The sequence below is a fragment of the Echinops telfairi genome, unplaced genomic scaffold (genome assembly GCF_000313985.2).
Source record: "Echinops telfairi isolate 266 unplaced genomic scaffold, ASM31398v2 ScPeMD7_7469;HRSCAF=8507_1, whole genome shotgun sequence".
In the NCBI taxonomy this organism is placed as follows: domain Eukaryota; kingdom Metazoa; phylum Chordata; class Mammalia; order Afrosoricida; family Tenrecidae; genus Echinops; species Echinops telfairi.
In genome coordinates, this window is record NW_022111373.1 from 61,335,527 (window position 1) to 61,341,881 (window position 6,355).

Sequence of the window (6,355 nt, forward strand, 5' to 3'; positions counted from 1 at the left end):
GGAGAAACCAGTCCCTGGAGAAGGACATCCTGCTTGGTAAAGTGGAGAGACAGTGGAAAAAAGGAAGATGGAAAAAGACACGAGACTGCAACAATGGGTTCAAACATAGGAACAATTGTGAGGATGGTGCGTCTGTCTTCTGAGGAGCAGCTGCTGGTTTCAAACTGCTGAGGACTGTGCTGCTGGGGCCCAGGCCACTAAGTTTGTGGTCATTTGTTCTAGCTGTAGTAGGAAACCAGTACAGTCATTTTGGCTTGAGAAGAGTTTGTTTTGTTGGTAGATGAGGCTGCTCACTACCCAATTCAGACATTCCAACAGAGCTTCAGGCAGAAGCTCTTTTCTAATTCTCCTCACTGGATCCTCTTGGGGACTCCCCCCACCCCCCACCCCCCGCCCCCGTTCTCTTTTAAAGAGCATATCATAGTTTTATATTAAACAATCCATACATGTTTGTTTCAACCCTCCATTGCAATCCCTTCAATGTAGCATGACTTATCCCACTTCTTACCTGTTTCCTGGTTTCTATTCCTCCTTCCTTCATTCTTGTAGTCATCATTATTAGTGCCCCACTGATCTTATGCACCAAAGGAGGATGTAGAACTATATCATTCCAATTGACCTAGTGTCCCCCAAGACTAGGATCCTGAGTCTCTAGGATCTTATTCTGTGAAGGTGTTTCGTTATGTCTAAGGAGTTTTGATAACCTCACTCTCTGTATGCTTGACCACTGCAATATTGAAAGATTCTATGGGCAAAACATTGAATGGTGCAGTAAGCATCAAAAGTAGACGGGAAGAATACACAGAGTCACTGTACCAAAAAGAATTAGTCCACATGCCCCCATTTTAGGATGTAAGACATAGCATATGAGCAAGAACCAAATGGTGCTGAAGGAAGAAGCTCAAGAAACAGTGAATGTAATAGCATTAGCCAAAAACAAGGCTCCAGGAATTGATGGAGCACCAATTGAAATATTTCAACTGGTGGATGAAACACTGGAAGGACTTACTTGTCTATGACAGGACATTTGGATGACAGCTACTTGGCCAACTGATTAGAAGAGATCCATATTTGTATCCATTCCAAAGAAAGGTGATTGACCCAACAAAATGTTCAACTTATAGAACAACATCATTGATATCCCATGCATGTACATATTCAGTGAAGAGTCATCCCGCTACACCAGCACTACCTTGTGAGGGAGCTGCCAGAGGTTCAGGCTGGATTCTGAAGAGGACTTGGAGCAAGAGGCATCATTGCTGACAACAGATGGATATTGTCAGAAAGCAGGGAATTACCAGAAAGACATTTACTTGTGGTTTATTGACAATGCCAAGGCATTCAATTGTGTGGATCATAACAAAATACGGATAGTATTTCATTGTGCGTATGTGCGAAAGTTTACTTACTTATTCTTCCACAGATAGGCATTTAGGTTACTTCCACCCTTTTGTTATGGGGAATACTGCTAAGATGAACATATGTTTATTTTTGTTTCGCTAGGATATATGCCAAGTGGAGGGTTTTCTGGGTCATATGGTATTTCTATTCCTTGCTTTTTGAGGAAGTACCATCCTGCTTTCTCCACCGTTTGTCTGTCCCACCAGCTTTCCCGTTTCTCCTCTCCCAGGCTGATACCTATTGTTTTCTCTTTGCTGTTTAACTTTGCTATTAGTTCTGAGATGAGGCACTATTTCATTGTTTTGACTTACATCTCTTGAATGGATAATGCTTGTGAGCATTTCTTCATATTTATTGGCTGCCTAAATGTTTTCTTTGTTAATGTGAACAGTTTCTCTCATTTAAAGAAAACATTCCTAGAATGAGGCCCCAAATGTCAGGAACCCATCTGTGAAACCTGCCTGTTCCCCTCTAGCCCTCCCCCTGCCCTTCCCTTTACTTAATCTCTCTGCTCACCAGTATTCTCATCTAGGCTTAAAAATATCTGCTGACGTATTGGGTCACACACATAATTTAAAATAATTTTAATACTTAATGGGTGACAGTTTATACTCTTTGGGCTAAACTATTACTTAGATTAAAAATGGCATTAGAGGATCGTTTCAAGTCAACTTTTAAAGAACAACTCAAAGCAATAGTGCCAGGGACTCCTCCAGCCTTAATAGGTCCACCAAATCTAGATCCTGTCAAAATTGAAGTTATAGTACACATTTTTCATCAAGATTCATCTATTATGTTTCTTGTTAGAATGTCGACTATGGCAGCTTGGCACTATCTAGTTCTTGTGGTCTCAAGGTGGAGGAGGCAATCATTTACATTGATAATTAGCCCTATAGTCCTTCCAATTCCTCCTCTCATGTTTGGATTTCTTTCTTTTTCTTTTCTCCACCCCCAGCCCCCACCAGATGAATAAAGACTAATGGTTGTATCTTACATGGCTGCTTGTAAGCTTTCAAGACCTCAGATACCATGCTGAGAAGTAGAACATAAGCCTTAAAAATTGTATTATGCTAATTGACTGAATTGTTCCACAAATCATAGCCCTAATTCCCCAAATCAAGAGAACAAATCCGATGAGGTTACTGCGTATGTCTAATTAATATCAGCATCTCAATCCCCTTCCATTTTAATTGGTTGTTATTTATCCTTTCATCTTCAACGAAGCTATTTTCTTTGATTTCTTTTTGCTATAGCTCTTGAGGGTCCCCCAAACATCAAACCAGAATCAACTGCAGCAGTTACTCCAATTTCAAATTCAAGGAGGGCTACATTTTCAAATATTCCGTGGAGAAAATAGAAGTGTTTATATTTTATCCTTCTAAAAGAAGGGTGGGAAGCAAAGCAGTTGTATTTTCACTTGGAAAGAGATAACATTCTTATCTTGCTATACAATATGGTCTTGATTCTTCGGTATTTCCCCCCTAATTATAACAGCAGAGCTGGAATCTGTGGCTTGGGTTGCAAGCTCAGACCTTTGCTAGACAGTACCTCGAACACATAATAAAAAGATGTCATACTGTGGGTAGAGCTCTCTCAAATTATTATTCATATAAGTTCTTGTCTGCGCAAAATTTAGCCACACTCCAGGGTTTACAACAAAGAGTGTACATGACAAGAGAGTGCAAATAAAAAGGAAATATTATGTAAGAGTTGGAAAAATTCGTATCTACCCAGAGCCTTAATTTCCAAATAAAACTCCTTTCTGAGTGGGCAGCACGTATGTGTGATGTAGGTCTATTCGGAATGGCTGAGTTATCAAAACTCCATTAACCTAATTTGTTTAGATGGAAGTAGTACCTTATGCCTGGCTTAAACAGAATTCAAATGAAAAGGGAGAAGGAATATCATTCTATATAACTAAGGTCACAGACCTCACTCATTTATAACATAGAGATAATGTAAACATAACAAAAGAAACCTTGTGGTATACTGTTTAGTTTTGAAAGTGCTAAGTAGATGGAAAAATAGTCTAATGGTAACAATAACAGATATTTGATGCTTCTTTAGAATCTGCAAGTGCACAATACCCCTCATCTCCAGCCACCTCTTTTCCCCCTCGTTGATGCACATCTCAGTAAAATGCATACACGAGTCTTACTTTATCTTCTCGTCTATAGCCTATATATAGTGGTAACTCCTGAGAGCCTTTAGTGTAACCTCAAGAACATTTTGTCTGTAACACACACACACACACACATCTAAATACTACCATTTGAAGCCTTATGACTAACAGTCAAAGGCTCTGGAATTATCCTTGTCGGATTTTAGAAAGTAGCCAACCTCCCCAGCAGTCTCTTTTGCATCTTTGAACTTCTGTATCATTGCATTTCAAGGGCTGGGAGTAATGGTGTGACAATTACATGGTGCTTCCTCCTCTCTTCAATTCTGTTTTTAAGGGTCGGGGTGACCTACAGTGTGATACAATAAGCTAGTGGTTTAGTGCAGCCAGGTGTCCTCTGAGAAGCTAAGAAAAGGAAAGTCATTAGTGTACCATATATTATAAGCCATGAATGACAGCTCTGGAGAGATGATCCTCTTGGGAGTCTGCCACTTCCTGCTGGAGTCATGGGATAGCAGGTACTAACTGATGCATCCCCCAAATCTATGCCAATCAGGTAGGTGAGCAAGGGTCCACAGACTTAGAAATTAAGGCAGGTCTAAGGAAATTGATTGAAAATGGAAAAGGGAAGATGCACATTTTGTGTTTCTTTGTTTCAAGAGACAGGATCCTTCACCTAGTGTCACCACTGCTAGGCTACTTTAAAAATGTAAAATGTGGACCGATGAAAAAGTCCATAGGTGTTGGCAGGTGTAACTGAAAGCATCACAGAAACACTGAAACCTAGTTCACACAGCTGTCAGCCTGTGCAAAGCCACAAAAGATAAAAATCCAAACCAAACCAAGCAGCCGGTGGCCTACTGACTTTGTAGAGTGGATGAACAGCAGCGACTCAATCCCTTAGTCACTAAATTCTGTGTTCTCATCACTGCCAAGTGATCAAATATTAGTTATTTGACCCCCAAGACCCTTCTCACTCCCCAATTATAGACTTCATGTCTCGTGAGCTTGTTACAGATTCTTCCTAACTTCAACTCTGTTCTCTGCGCGCTATCGAGCACAAACGGTATCTTTCTGCTTGCTCCTATCTCCTGTCCAAAGAGAGACTTCTTTCACTTGCCTTCTCCCTGAAGTCTGTGGTCTAGACATAATGATGCCAAGTTTGGAGTTGAGTGGGGTCCAGGGAAGTTGGCCTGGTGCTGCTGTTGCTGGTTCTTAATGGTCCGTGAGCACTACCTACTGCCACAGAGTCCATCCCAATCCAAACAACCTTAGGACAGAGCAGTCCTGCCCCACAGGGGACTCTGCAGAACCAGACGGCTCTGTCATTCTCCTGAGAAGCAATTGGCAGATTCCAACCACCAGCTTTTCGGTTAGTAGCCAGTGTTTTAAGCCCGGTGTCAGCAGGGCTCCTTCAAGTGAGCAGAAGAGTGAGGTCTCCTTATCTTGAATTATTTTTGTCTAAGCTTCGTCTTGGAAACCCACAGGGACAGTTCTACCTTGTCCTATAGGGTCGCTATGAGGTGGAATAGACTCGATGCCAGTGCGTATAAAATAGCATAAACGTGCTCACTTCTTCTTTCTATATTGATAAAATTAGAAATATATATTGGAAAAGAAGTAGAATCATATTTCAAAACCCTATTTGAAAAGGTTTCTCAGCTCCAGTTACTTGGATGGCCTGTCAGTTACAAGAGGTCAGGCTGCAGTATCTTCACACAACCCCCAAATCTCCACAGCTCAATATAACAGAGGCTTATGATTCATTCGTGCAATAAACACAACATGGGTTGCCAAGTGAACTCTGATCTTCAGGTACACGGGGACCCCGGTGAGTAAAGCGCCATGATGACCCCTGTGTTTAGATGGTCTTAGGGTAAAAGGAAGTGACAAATTGTGAAAAGGTTTTTACCTGGAAAAAGAAACCTGGAGACCCTCTGGATTAAGTATCAGGCTGTTAACCACATGGTCAATGGTTCAAATCCACCAACTGCTTCACAAGAGAAAGATGTGGCTGTCTGCTACCATGGAACTTTAGCTTTCCAGAAATCCTAAAGGTAAGTCCCTTCTACTCTGTCCTGTAGGGTCAGCTTGTGTTAGAAATGACTAGAGGGCCCTGGGTTCAGTTTTTGTCTTTTTCACCCCCAAGTTGTCACATTTAATTGGCCAAAGCAGTCCATGCTTACTTCTGCTTTGTGAACCAGAGATTCTTGAGAAACCCAAGGAATCCCCCTCAGTGGCTGTGGTCTTCTGCTTTTTCTCTGAGTCCCTGGGTCGCCATCTGTATGAGTTTTCGTTATCCTCCATTTCTTTGCCACAAATGTTTTGTATTCCTTCCTTCTTTAAGCAAAGGACTCTAGGCAGTGCAGATGGTTTTTGTTCAATGACAAACCTCAAGATTGGCATTATGAATCTGCCCAGAAGTGCCATGGAAGAAAGGCCTGGTGATTTACTTCCATAAGGATTAAAGGCAAGGACGCCTATGGAGCAGGTCTACTTCAGGACACATGGAGTCACCATGAGTTAATTGATTCGATGGCGATGGGTTTGGCTTTTAGCTTTCTCATGAATGATGTTAATTTTTCTAGTAGAGCTTCTTTTTACCTTTCTTTTCTCTGTAACATAGAGGCTAAGGAAATGGGTCGGCATCCTGGGTTTCCCAGGGCCAACTCCAGGTTCTTGTTATGGCTGCTGAAACTAAGCAGTCATTCCTCTCCCTGCGGTCTCCTGTCACTTCCCTCATCCTAGCTGCTATGGTACACTAAGCCCACGATGCTCCCCTACTCATTTGACGAATCTAACGTGTTGATCGCTGAGCATCATGTCAGCAACTCC